This window comes from Copadichromis virginalis, linkage group LG17 (assembly GCF_057382275.1).
Source record: "Copadichromis virginalis isolate Kocher_CV1m ecotype Utaka linkage group LG17, C_Virginalis_male_GT1.1, whole genome shotgun sequence".
NCBI lineage: Eukaryota > Metazoa > Chordata > Actinopteri > Cichliformes > Cichlidae > Copadichromis > Copadichromis virginalis.
This window is the reverse complement of record NC_140634.1, coordinates 15021919-15035970: the sequence shown is the minus strand read 5'-3', so window position 1 is coordinate 15035970 and position 14052 is coordinate 15021919. Positions and strand designations below refer to the sequence as shown.

The 14052-nt window shown below is 37.2% G+C and overlaps 1 protein-coding gene and 1 long non-coding RNA gene across 4 annotated transcripts in view; both read right to left on the bottom strand.

The window, feature by feature from the left end:
- Positions 1–14052, bottom strand: part of LOC146689133 (rho GTPase-activating protein 45-like) — a 108252-nt gene that overhangs the window by 72538 nt on the left and 21662 nt on the right. The window lies entirely within an intron of this gene.
- Positions 8010–11886, bottom strand: LOC146689134 (uncharacterized). Of its 3 annotated transcripts, none has more exons than XR_014915906.1 (5): positions 10920–11886; positions 10155–10220; positions 9649–9804; positions 9104–9196; positions 8010–8805 (listed from the first exon to the last, which is right to left on the bottom strand). It is a non-coding gene; the product is annotated as an uncharacterized LOC146689134 (long non-coding RNA). The 3 variants fall into 3 exon arrangements; XR_014915907.1 differs by lacking the exon at positions 10920–11886 and adding an exon at positions 10764–10913; XR_014915905.1 differs by lacking the exon at positions 10920–11886 and having other exon boundaries at positions 10155–10913.

Sequence of the window (14052 nt, the reverse complement as noted above, 5' to 3'; positions counted from 1 at the left end):
TCTGTCAGTCTGCCCCAGGGCAGCTGTGGCTACAACCGTAGCTTGCCTCCACCAGTGTGTGAATGAATAGTGGTATTGTACAGCACTTTGGGTGCCTTGAAAAGCGCTATATAAATCCAATCCATTATTATTATTTCTCTCATCATATTCTTCTCTTTGAATGCAATGTTCAACATTTGAAGTTTGGACTGGGTGCATTATTCTTTAACACATAACTATTTCTGTAAAGAAAACATGCGCCCTCCACCCTCTGAAGACATGGGATTACAGAGCCTATAGATGTAAAACCATTATAAAGACGACATCTAAAATGAGTGTAAGTTTGACTTTGAAAAGACGTCCACAACAACCACATTTAGACTATAAATAGCCCATACACGGAGGTCCTATGGACGTTTACACTAGACATTGAGCAGACGTTGAAAAATAGGTGCAGCCTGGCGTTACAATTAATTAATAAATTAGTTAAAGAAATGGAATAATAATGATAATAATATTCTCCTGATTTGTCTCTGTCAGACCGATATATATTGTGGTGTATTTAAATCACCTGATAAACATGAATTTCACTATTACTAAATTTAGCTACAAAACATCTTAAAGTTTGTCTTAACCTTAGTTGGCGTCTTTATAGCAAAACCAAAACATGGAGGTGGGTCCCAACAATATGGCTATGTGAAGACATTTAATCCCCCCATCTATCATACAAACACACACACACACACACATAAATAGAGGAGAAAACCTAGCATTACAGTTGGCCTGCGGTCAATAGATGTTAGCTGTAGTTACCTTAATGGTATCTAATCAGTGCTACCCCCACCTGTATAGGAAGCCATCAGACTGTGACATACTCCAGGGAAGGTGGGAATGTAGGATTTGAGCATTGCACTGTCAGCCCATGACCTGCATCAGCAGTTTTTATAAATAGAACTTCTTTCAATCATTAATCCAATTTAAAAAGCAACAGCAGAAAGCTGATCTGAGCTAAGCTGCATTAAACAGAAAACTGGACAATATCATGTCACCTTTGAGCTCTGTGTCTGTGTGTGTGATTAAATGCTTCTGCCATCACTAAGCAAAACTACAGACTGCAAATATTTATTAGATTAGAAAATTTAAAAAGAGGGGCAGGTAACTAATTAATTGAGGGGGGTTCAAGAAATGATAGTGAAATTATCTTCAGCTTAACGTTGTGCCTGGCTAATTAAAAACCAGATTAGTTTACTTTTGAAAAGCTTAACTCATTCACCGTCTCCGTCTGGCAATTCCCGATGAACACAAAAACACAATCCTGTGCTGACTGATTTAATGCCTCCATTGTTAGTGAACATTGCTGCAACAGCTGCTCAATGTCGAGAATGTTGAGTCTTTGCAGCGATATAATCACAATTTGGTTGTAGACTAAAATATTTTTCTGCATCATTTGCTTTTGGTGAATGAATGTATTTTCCAAGACTAAAAGTATTAGTATCGATATATAACATTTCCTGCAAAAATATTGCAAATTATAATTGTATTTTGGATTTGAGGATATAATCCTCCTTTTTTCATTGGTATGCTTTACGTGAGAAATATCTGCCAAATATAGTAGAAGAAAATGTTTTTGTGTGTTTGTTTTGCTATTTTGATGAGTGCCGTGGTTTTTACAACAGCCTTTATTACTTTCCTTTTTTTAATGTTATTTATTAGCGTCCAGTATTTATTGATATCTATGTTATGTGGTTAGAAACATAAACCACCGAGCTGACTTGATCCCCCACCCCCAGATCTTACCTCCACTGAAGACAATTGCAGTGACTGCTGTGTCTGTCTAAACATCTGTGTGCACTTGAGGATAATGTGGGATGCGATAAACCAGGATTTTCTAAGGTTTAGCTCTGTGCTAATACCATACTATCACAATGAACAGATGGGAATTACCAACTTCAGGTGTTGCCTGTGTATCTATGTATGCATGTTTGTTGCTCCGTGACAATGACAACTGCCACAACTGCCTGAGACTCTGAATGTCTACAGGACTACGAGTCAACTGCTTTCAAAAAGTATGTCAAAAAGTGTTTGTTTTTATTGTTTACACCTGTGCTAATTCTCCCAAACCTCCACACATGGCATAAGCTCTCCATATGGTAACAATAAAAAAAAAACTAAACTAAACTAAAAAAAAACTAAAACTGACATTAAAACAAGACTGAAACTTTTTAACTGAAAACTAAATATTGTCTGGGTAACTTACAGAAAATAAACTGACAACAAACTAAAATTAGAATTAAATGAAAAATAAAAAACTATTAGAAAATAACTCTGATCACAGAGGTTTCTTCCTGTTAAAAGGGAGCTTTTCCTTCCCACTGTCTTGCTTATAGGGGGTCATCTGATTGTTGGGGTTGTCTCTGTTTTCTCTGTATTATTGGAGAATTCTTACCTTTTACAATATAAATTAAAGTAATATATTATTATTAAGAAAGGGGGGAAGTAAAACTAAATAAAAGACAGTAAAGACAAGCTTATGTATAGGTTCCCCAATTCTAAAGCCCAGCAAAGCGTATCCAAAGAAGACAAGTGGGGATAGTACTAACTGTGACAATTAAGATTCTGTGTTGCTTTGCCCTGGTTTCTCACACTTGAGTTTGTCTTTGATTTTTTTTTCTCACTTTCATTGCTCCCAGACTTCAATAATTCTTCTTCCAACCCACCCCCTTAAAATCCCTGTGTTGAATTCAGCAACATGCATAGCTGTGTCTGTGATTAAATCCCTGAAACTGGGCCACAGCCCCTCTGTACCATTTTTGGAAGTTATCTGCTTTGGTTTCAGCCGAATGAAAAAACTACGAACCACCAGGGAGCAGGTTCCCCATTTCTACATTTCTAAATTTAAACTGCAATCCTAATCATTGTGGCATTCTCTCCTGCAGGCTTAAAGCTCAACACTGCACAGACACACATTTTTATACCAGTCTTATGCCTGGATACTACCAGGCTGTTTCGTGTCCTCCAAAACCCCCACCACACCACCACCCACCACTGGCTTCTTGCCAGCGTTGCAGGAATGAGCCAGTGTGTTTGATCTTTTGTGGCAGCCACGTTCTTCTTTGAGAGGGAAAATGCGCTACTGGTGCAGCAAGATTCAGAAAAAAGCTTTCAGCCACCAAAGCTGCACTGACAAAGTGTTTGTTTGTCTGTCTCTGTGTGTGTGTGTGCGTGTATTGGAGAGGAAGAGATTACATGAAGAGAGCTTTTAGGATAGAGAAAGGAATGGGAAAGATATTACATAACTTTTCAAGCAGCATCGCAGGCATGAAGAGATATCATTCTTCAGTGAGTTACATTGCAAAAATAGCCAAAAGTCCTTAATGTAAAGTAAGATGAAGCTATAGTTCATTGTTGAGTCATTCTCAAGTCCTTGTAGTTATGTATTGAGGACAGTCTTCTAAGCTAAAAGCCACTATAAATGACCATGATTTACTTCATACTCCACGAAAACCATGATGCTTGCAGTTCAGAAGTAGATAAAAAGAACCCTGTGTAACCTTACTGGCAACAGCTGGACTCTGCTGACTTGGTCCAAGCACACCACGCAGGTGTTATCATTCCAGCACGGCACACAGACCCGCCGTGTTCCCTCGCCGGAAACAAGCATCGAAGGCGTTGGAAAGGGAGGGGGGATGAGTGAGTGCCTATCAGTGTAAGTGTATGTGTATGTGTGTGCGTGTCCATAGTTCAGCGGAGACAGTGTCCTTCGCTCTATCAGTCTAAGTAAACAGTCTGCCAGCCAACCCAGGTGGCCTTCATGGGACGGGAAGAATAGTCATCACACAGTCGTTATCAGGGAGTTGTTTTGGTGGGCTCCAGCCTTGGGCCTAGCAGCTGGAGCCGTGGTGTCCAAATGTGGAATATTGTTGATTTCTCCCTTCAAAGTGCTGTCTGGCAGGAAACCATAAGAGGGATGTGCTTAAAGACAGCTGGGAGGAAGGTCCAAGTCCAGGTAAAAACAATATTCAGTGCGTACTGGACCAGAGCACAAAATTTCACACACTGGTAAAATCATCAAAGGAGAATTTGCTCCAGGCCCTGGAACATCAGCAGTACCTAACAGAGGGGTTAGACACAGACAATTCACACCAGGAGCCAAAGGACTTGTAATACTTCCTTCTTCTAACTCAAAGTCATCAATTGGCAAGGACTCTTTGTGGTTGTATGGTAAGTGGGAAATGTGGATTATGAGGTGGTGCTGTCTCTCTTCCACAGCATGTCTTTCATCCTGTTTTCCTTCTCTCACCCCAACCGGTCGCAGCAGATGGCCCCGCCCCTCCCTGAGCCTGGTTCTGCCGAAAGGTTTCTTCCTGTTAAAAGGAATTTTTTTCCTTCACACTGTCGCCAAAGTGCTTCCTCATAGGGGGTCATATGATTGTTGGGTTTTTCTCTGTATCTACTGTACAATATAAAGCACCTTGAGGTGACTGCTGTTGTGATTTGGCACTAAATAAATAAAATTTTATTGAATTGAATTGCTACACAAAGTTGAGGCCTGACGTGCCAAATTCAAAACATTTTTGATATCTCCGCCTCACACCTTTTAGGTGGCTATGAAACGCCAGCCCAGAGAGCAATTTGCTCTCTTCACTGCCAGGCCATACCACCCTCTATGACACCACACTGAAACTTTCCCAGGTGTGACGGTGTATTCACAGCCCTACAGGTTACCTGAAGACAAAAAAGTGATTCAAAACAAATTGGTTGCTATACTGGAGATTGGAGTAATAGACCAGTCTCACTAGTTCTAGACATGAAGACAGATTAGTTTGAAGATTAGTCTACCTTGACATTGTCCCTCTGTGGGACACTCCCACAGGGCTTAAATTTGGCAGTCTTCACCATTTGACCTTAGAACTGAAGAAGCTTCTTAGATGAGACACGAAACGTCTTTAAGCAACTTAAAGAAGTCCAGACGCTTTTCTTTCCAAGCTCGTTAGACTACAATGACCTGGATGACTGAGAACCTCCACAGACATTAGTCTATAAAGTTCTGTGTAGACTAACACAAGATAAATGAAGTCTAACAGTTTGCTTATTCAATGCACCAGTTTGACAAGCTGCTGGTCTGGTTGGGCCCTGCTTGTTTTTTAATGCTGGATTGGGCAGATTTCTTTGTCTAAAGAGTCCAAGGAAACAAACTGTGTTCTGAATGGTTTATAGAAATGCCTGGACCTCTCTGTAGTTTGTATGTTATCTCTGTACCTGTGGGCTCACTGTGTGTACCTTGAAAGTGTAACTTGTATTGGTAGTGACTGGCAATCAATCCATGGTGTACAGGCAGTAAGCAAAGAAAATGCATGGATGCAAGTTATATTGTGTTAACAGTTTCTGACAAAACATTCAGCTACTAGAGTTTCACTTTTTTGTTCATTTATTTCTGAAAATAATAATAAACACAAAACAAACATGCTGAGACAACCACACGTCTTTCCTATGAGAATCATTTGATGTGACAACAGAATTTAATAACAGAATATATTTAGTACATTAAAATAAAAATAATATCCAAAATATAAATCTGTATTAAAAAGAAGCATCTATTATATAAAAAGAATAAAGTAAAAGAATACTAATTACTCCTAAAACACTATAATTTATTGTGGTTATTTCCACAACTTTGAGACTGTGAAGTAAAAGGCAGAAGCTAGAAAAGAAGTGAAAAAAGGCCTTTAGAAGACAAATACTACTCTGACACTCTGTGACTGTTTAAAGACAGCAATTTTAACCCTGCATCTAGTGGGCTCTGACACTTTTATTCTTTATTCCTGACTCTCACTGTGACAGTGATTGCAGCAAGCGATAGTTCCTCTGTCCTCGTCACGCTCCTGTCATCTCCCGCTTACTTACTCTAGTATTTGATAGTGATGGGCCCTGTTGTGGAGAGCAGGAGTTGAGCATTTTTAGTCCATGAAGATCTTCTCTCATGTCAATCCCTTTCTAATATCTTTCTCATTTTCTTTGTCTCTCTGCTGTCAAGTTTTTAGAGTTTTAGCTGTGTTTCTGGACTCTTTTGAGCGAAACATCACCCTTAACTGACTCTGGATTTGAGGAGATTTGCTATCTGCCATGAGCACGGGGCTATCGGCACTGTCATCAAGCCTCTCACTGGAATGGAAGTGTGATGGTTTCCACCCAGATCCATGAAGGTCATGATAAAAAAAAAAATCACTCAAACATTAATTTTGGAATTACCCACAGATCAAAAACACTGAAAGATGTGGAATGAATGATATGTGAGTGAGGGAGACACAAAGACACTGCTCTCATGGGGTTCAAAGTGTTTTTATTTATTTATTGCTGCTGCCTTTTTCAGTTCTAAAAGCAAGTCAAGTCTGGTTATTATTTCTACAATTGAATACAGGGGAAAATGAGAAATACAATCATGAGTAACAGCAGCATTGGAAGGAAGAGAGGAAAAAGTGAGCATAGGGGGCTTTCGAAATACTCTAAAGATATATAATATGTGGGATATATAACAAAATTTCCCATAGAGAAAACAACTTGGAGGTAAGATTAGATAAGAGGGCAAGGGAGAATTGAAGAAGAAAAGGATACAAAAGAGAGTGATTCACTCAAAAAAATGAAACGTTGACTTTAAAATTATTTTGTCAACAGGTTCCACGAAATTGAATTATGTTAGTTTAAAGCAAAAATCTTTAGTTCATCTAATTTAAAAAAAAAACTACTTAAGATTAACAAGACATATTTAAGACTAACTAAATCAAGTTATGTTGTATGAACATAGATGATATATTTTCAGGTTAGATATTTTAGATTAGTTACTTCAACACATTTCTTATTTGTGCCAGTAAAATGTTAAATTTAAGTTAGATTAATTCAAATATTATATTTTCAGCCACCTTGTGCTTTATTAATTAGTTTTACATAAATCTATTTTGTCAACAGGTTCCACACAAATGAATTAAGTACATCCAACTTATTTTTTAAAATTTCTTTTATTGCCAACACATTCAGTGAGCATTAGTGTAAACCCAGTCCAAAATAAAACACAACAGCTCATTAGGGTTAGTAATTAACAGTATGTAGACAGATGCAACATCAAGACTTTAAATTAAATGTCTGTATCTACCAGAAATAGAAGGAAAAAAAACGCATTGAAGATCACATAACACATTGATAAGATGACACTTGAGTTATGCACATGTGATGCTAGTAAGGTCTGTGAGTGTTTTTTTCTTTTAGTGTCTAAAATGGATAGCAAAGTTGCTATTTGCAATGATTGCTTAGGGTCAGTCCAGTAACACAATGCCAATGAAGTGCTTTCCTTTAACAATGCAAAGTGAAGTGTCCACCTCAACAGCCACAATTTAAAAAAAAATTATGTAACAACAACAACAATAATAATAATAATAATAATAATAATAATAATAATAATAATAATAATAATAAATAGTCCACTGATATTAGCAATCAAAGAAAATCACATCACCATCCCAAATAAAACTTTAACAAAACATGCCAACATTATGGTCTAACAATAAAACAGCTTGTCAGCGTTCAGTTTTTTTGCAACAGCACAGCAGTAACCATTTAACACTTGCCACTGTCAACATTTATTTTACCAGTGTTTGGGCAAAAAACTTCAGATGTAAACATTTTAACATGGAAACAATTGTTCGTCTTTAAAAGTCAACAAAATATACATTCACCCTGCATTCCCAACTTGGATGATCTGATATCCTCGTGTTGGTGTTGTTCCCAGACCATCATGAAAATGTTGTTCCAGGTTCAACATTGCAAGTGACCAATCACATTGTTGTGACGTTATTCTTTTGCGCGCCAAGCCATTCGTGCATTTATGAAATTCCAATGTTGCAAGGACAATATCAATTCTGCTTACTGTTTATTAAAGGGTTACGGTTAGGGTTAGGGTCAGTTGATCGGCGGACAGAGGCGGTTTCACGCAGCTTAAGTATAGTTTTTTGTTTTACGACGGTTTTTCCCGAAGTCGCAAAAGTATGACGTCACAACATTCTGATTGGTCACTTGCAATGTTGATCCTGGAACAACATTTAGTATGATGATCTGGGAACAACACCAACACGAGGATATCAGATCAACCTCCTAACTTACCCTTATTTTTAGTATGTATTGCAATTACCTTTACAATGCACGCAATGTAACACAAACTGAATATGAACATATTTCCACCTCATAACAATATGCCTTGAACGCTAATATACACACCACCCTTCAACATTTCTGGTGCAGTATCATCTCTCAATTGAATCCTTTAAATCTCAATACTTTTGATTGTCTCTTACTAGCCCCCCCACAACAGTAAAATCTCTCAAATTGTAGTAGTTTACAAACTTTTCAAAATGTTCTAAATTTCTCTTAAATGTAATTTTCCCGTTATCTGTCATTTACAAATTACCATTTTATTCCCATTCAGCCTCCGAAAAACTTCTGTCCATCTGACAGAACATTCATCATCCAAATTAAAGGTTGGCTTATTCATTCAGTGTATTCTTGAGCAACTGTACCTTGGTCAAGAGTCTGCTGACATACAGATGAAGGAAGAGCTTCTGAAGTACTTCAAAGAAAGCTTTCAGTCTTGAGGTTAACTGAGATTCAGTGCATATATTCCACCCATTAAGAGTGCACATGCAGAGGCCAGGTCTTCCAGGTCATGCAGGACACACTAGATGGTTATACCCACATCGGCTGGAGGAGTGCTGGCATCAGCTCTTTCGATGGTAAAGATAGCAAGGGTAATTTGTTCCAGCTCCCTCTGAACAGCTGTAGCTTAGACACAAAAACATAGAAAAATGGCATCCAGTTTTAAAAAAAAGAAAGAAAAAGGGCCAAAGCTACCCTTTAATGACGTAAACACAATATTAGGAACATGCACCCCAGTGCGCCACTATTTCAGACTACAGATTCAACGATAAATATAAATAGTTTGGGTATACAAAAAGATTTCCCAAAACATTTAAACAGGTTCCATGCAAATTACAACAACAACAACATTACAACATGCAACAACATTAGTTATTCAAAATTTGGTTTAATACAGATAAAAAACTAAACTAAAATTACCAACCAATTATTCTTTGAAGAGGATGCTTGGGTCTTCATTCAGGTAAAAAGGTAGTGCCCTGAGGACACACTCCCTCCCCTTTTCAATAGTTTCCTTCTGTAGAGAGTGGCAGAGATACAGGAAGAGAAAACAGATATACTTTAGGATGACAGAAACTCACATTATACGCTAAATGAATGACATAGCCACTGCACAGATAGACATGTACACAAGACCAACTAATCATCACATGGACATGAATAGTTAACCTGTTGGGCAGGGTTTCCACCACATTATATATGTCCATAATGGAGGTAAAGACAAACTAATACATCATCTTTTTTGCATTCAAAACATAACATAAAAACATTCACTTCTGGTTTAACCTAAATCAAGGGATCAGATTTTACATATGTTTAGGTAATTTAAATTTTCCAACGTTTTGAGTACCAAACTTTGTCTTGCTTAATATAAATGTAAGTGCACTGTGCAGCTACCATACACTAGCTGTTTAAATTTGAAAATGATCTTATTAGCCATAATATTTTGCTACCAACAGAATAACGCACCTGTGTGGCTGGGGCCAAAGTTTGTCTAATTTTCTTCCCTGCAACGCCTCCTTTTTTCTTGAAGACTTTTATGAGCTGGTCAGTGTATTGGTCAAGTTGTGTAAAAAGCCTTGGAACATGTGCAGCAGTAGTAATCCTCACATATTCTGCTTCCACCTGAAAATATGTCAACAAACACAACATACTGTACTGTAAATATACATACTATATGTACACATATACAAACTAAAACTAATGTAGAAAGACCTCATTAAAGCTATAATTTTAACACAAACATTTACACAAAATGCTAATGGAGCCATTACAGCTTTTATTGTTATTTATCAAGTTCCAAAAAATATTGATCACAGCTGATCTGAAAAGAATTTCATGCCTCAGGCCCTTGAACTGCAACCTTTACCATGGTTCAGATGTGGAGAAGAAATAACAGGGGCATGGGATGGGTCACAAAAGAAAACTTAACTTATAAAACAGTTTTGTTTTTAAAAGTATAACAGTTCACATACCACATACAAGCTCAGCAATACCACATACACCACATCAGTATAGGAGGGAGCAGGTAAAGGCAGGATCTGAGATTTATAAAGTAAAACAAGAAATTCATTACTTAATTTCAAGAAGCAAATTATTGTTTGAATTACAACTAAATAAAATACTACTCAGAAGAAAAGCAAGAGATTGACACTGCCATGTGCTAACTTTCTATAGAAGCAATTATCACCAGGTCTGTCGACCTCCATTGTCTGTCCACTCATATGTCTTGAATAATTTTATTAAAAAAATTAAGTGTGTACTTTCACAAACTGTAATTTATAACTACATTGATATGTATAACTCCGCTAGGAAACATGCTGTATTTACAGACCATTTTTACATAATACAGATTACTGATAGAGCAGAACAATGGTGTCACAGTGGCTTTCGCCCTTGACTTTTTGGATTTTAAATGTCACTTTATGCTATCCTTGCTATCCTATTCGATATTTCCGACTCTCGGATTACAGAAAAGGAATCCCAAGAAAGCAAATGGAAAAATAACCCCTTGAAAGAATAACCCCATGAACCCCTGTAGCTAATCCCTTAATAAAACAAAAAACAATAAAAATGTTTCTTACACAGTCCACAAAATAAGCATGTCCAGGACCCAGTAAAACTAATGTAAAACAAGCGCACGCAAACGATAAAACATGTCTTGTAAGACAAACGCAAAATATAACCATGCTGGACATATAGATACTACACAACATAGTCAAAGAAAAAAGTGGTCTTACCTCTCAAAGAAACAGTAGCTTGGCGCCAAAACAGCCTTTTTCAGTTAAATTTGAAGTCTTGCGCATGAGCAGGTACAAGCCGTGAAACCTTCTTGTTCTGCGCGGTTTCATTACAACTGTTTTTGCATTACTGCCTCCTTGTGGATATACAAGGTATATCGATCCTAATTGACTTAACTTAAATGTTATGCGATCAAGTAACACATTAGTATTATGTACGTTGAATAATAGACACAATTACGTAGACTTGATTAGAAAAACATATGTTAACGTAACAAAAACATATATTTTAAGTAAAATGAAAATAAATAATTAATATACACTGAACAATCCACCTCATTCATTTTTTTGAGTGTTCCTTTAGAGGCAGTGCTATAGTAGAATGGTGTTTTATTAAACAAGAAAAGTAAGGAGGAGTTCAACTAGAAGGAGGTGAACCAGAGAGCTTTAAAGTGTTTATACTCTGTATGTGTGTGTGTGTGTGTGTGTGTGTGTGTGTGTGTGTGTGTGTGTGTGTGTGTGTGTGTGTGTGTGTGTGTGTGTGTGTGTGTTCTGAAACAGCATGTAATTGAATTTCTCATGTACTCAGTGAGCAGGCACACAGCCCAAGATGCATGGGTCTTCAAATGCAGGGTGACAAATTCACAAATGAATGCAACCAAATATAGAAAAAGAGACCCCATGCAACAAACATGTATCTACCCCAAAAAGCATCTTTCGATTTTAAATGTTATCTATATAACAGGTGGAGAGCACTGTATGCTATTTTTTATGATTTTCCTGTGTAAAGAGAAAATGAGTAGACAGAGTGACAGAGAGGAAGGTCGAGGCTAAATGATGAAAAACAACAAAACTGGGTTAAAGACAGAAAGCACAGCAGAACTGAATAATGGAGCAGAGGAGGGAAGAATGAAAGAGACAGCTGCACAGAAAGATGGAGGTAATGAGTGAGGAAAAGTGAGAAATGGGGTCAGACTGCAAGTAAGGAGCAGAAAGCTAACAAAGACAAGGCAATCGCTCTGTCAGTCAGGGGCAGAATACCACTGAATATCTCTGGACTCACAGTAGAGATCTTGATTTTTGGGGGAAATTCTAACCTAGATCTCTTGCCAGGATGTGCACATATTAATGTTATTTAAATTTGTCAATTTAGTATTTTTTATTTTATTTTAGTATTTTTTTTATATCTGTCTAATTATTCAATCAGATTAACTGACACTCAGGAGATCCATTTTGAGATAATGACCACTTTAACCAAATTTTGCAACAGATGGAAAAATGGGTGCACACAATAGCATTTTGAGTTTATTTCGTATGTCTGACTTCTTATGATGCATTAGAGTAATGGTAAGTTCTAGTGTTATTATTTGTTTGTCTTACTTGGGTTTTGTTTAAAGTTTCATCCATGCTCCCTTTTTATGTGTTATTTTCTGTTTCCTGTGTAAGTCGCTTGTCCTCTATGTCTGATTTTTAGTTATGTCTGTCCCTCGTTTCCATGTCCCTCTCCTTGTGTATCATTCTGTCTCCCCAGGGTCCTGGCTAGACCCTCCATGATAACACCAAGGCCTGGAATGGCGCAGATACGTCTGCAGCCTGTCCACAGCTCGGACACAAGCATTTCACTAAATGTTGTACTGTGTATGTGACAAATAAAATCTGAATTTGAGTTTGAATTTAGTCTTATGTGTTTCATGTCTGCGTTTTTTATGTCATATTGTAAAGCTGTTGTCACAGTCTTCGCGTCATTATGTTTCCTGTTTTATTTTGACAGTCTCGTGTTTCCATTTTCAGTGTGTTTAGTTTTGCTTCCCCTGTGGAATCATGTTCATTTGTTCAATAATAAAAAATAGGACAGTCAATGAGATTCACATCAAATTCAGTACATTCACGCTGATGCTTGTCAGTTGCAAAGATCATCATCCACGGGCACAACTGTATAAAAATGTGTATTTGCCAGATAAAAGAACTTGCCAGAAACTTTTGGACATCTCACCATAAATCAGTAAAATATACTGAGAATCTGCTCAGGCAGACGCATTTCTCTCTCCAACACAAGAAAGAATAAGTAGTAAAGATGAGGGTAAAATGGTGGAATAGAAGAGCAGTGATATGAAAGAGACACACATCACTTGGCTGCATGAGCTAAGCATTATTGTGTGTCTGTGTGTGTGTGTTTCAAAGCTGGCATAATGAGGCAGGGGCAGTTCAGGGGCAGTTCAGCTTTACCCTGGAGTACAACAGAACCAATGATGTTAAACCAAGTCTGTGGGGGGAAAAAAACTCCTCAGAAACACAGGAGAAGAAAGAAAGTGGAATAACTAAAACTAGTGCCTAGACTGTAAATATGTCTCATCTGTGAGTTCTTTCATTAATAAAACATTAGACTGTCTCTACAGAATGTTACTCTCCACTCTCTATAGAAAGCCTTTCATTTAAGATTAAATTATTATTAATAATTTGTTATCTAATAATTTGTTCATACAGATTATTTGAAGTCTTCTAATTTTTATTTCAAAAAAGCTAAAAGTATTTATAACCAGATTTGTGTGTGAAACACTAATATAGATGGTTCATAAATAAATTTGTGCATATCTACTGTTTATTGCCTACATAGAATTTTTCTGGATATGGATCATCTAATTTGTTGAATCACACAAAGTAAAAAATATGAAGTTAGGATCTATCCTTGCTGTTACGACAACTCCTGCTGGTTGAAAAAAATAGAAAGAAAGAAAATATAACTGACAAAGGCGGGAAGTTAGGGTGATTAATGACAGAAATGGAAATGTGCTAACTAATGAAGGCAGTGTTTTGCAAAGGTGGAAGGAGTACTTTGAGGAGCTGATGAATAATGAAAATGAGAGAGAAAGGAAAACGGAAGAGCAGAGCATTAGTTTGGAGGAAGTGTTAAGTAATCCAGATTGCATAAATATGGTGTTATAGAGATGTGTAGGAGAAAGGAGAATGGACTTTTTGACCAGACTGTTTAACACAATTTTGGAGCGTGAGAGGGTCTCTGAGAAATGTATAGTAAGTAAGTAGTAAGTACAGACATCTTCACCAACATGGTCCAGAAACGTACACTGGATGAAACCATAGTGTTTCAGCTGAGAAAGAGTACTACAGATGCAAT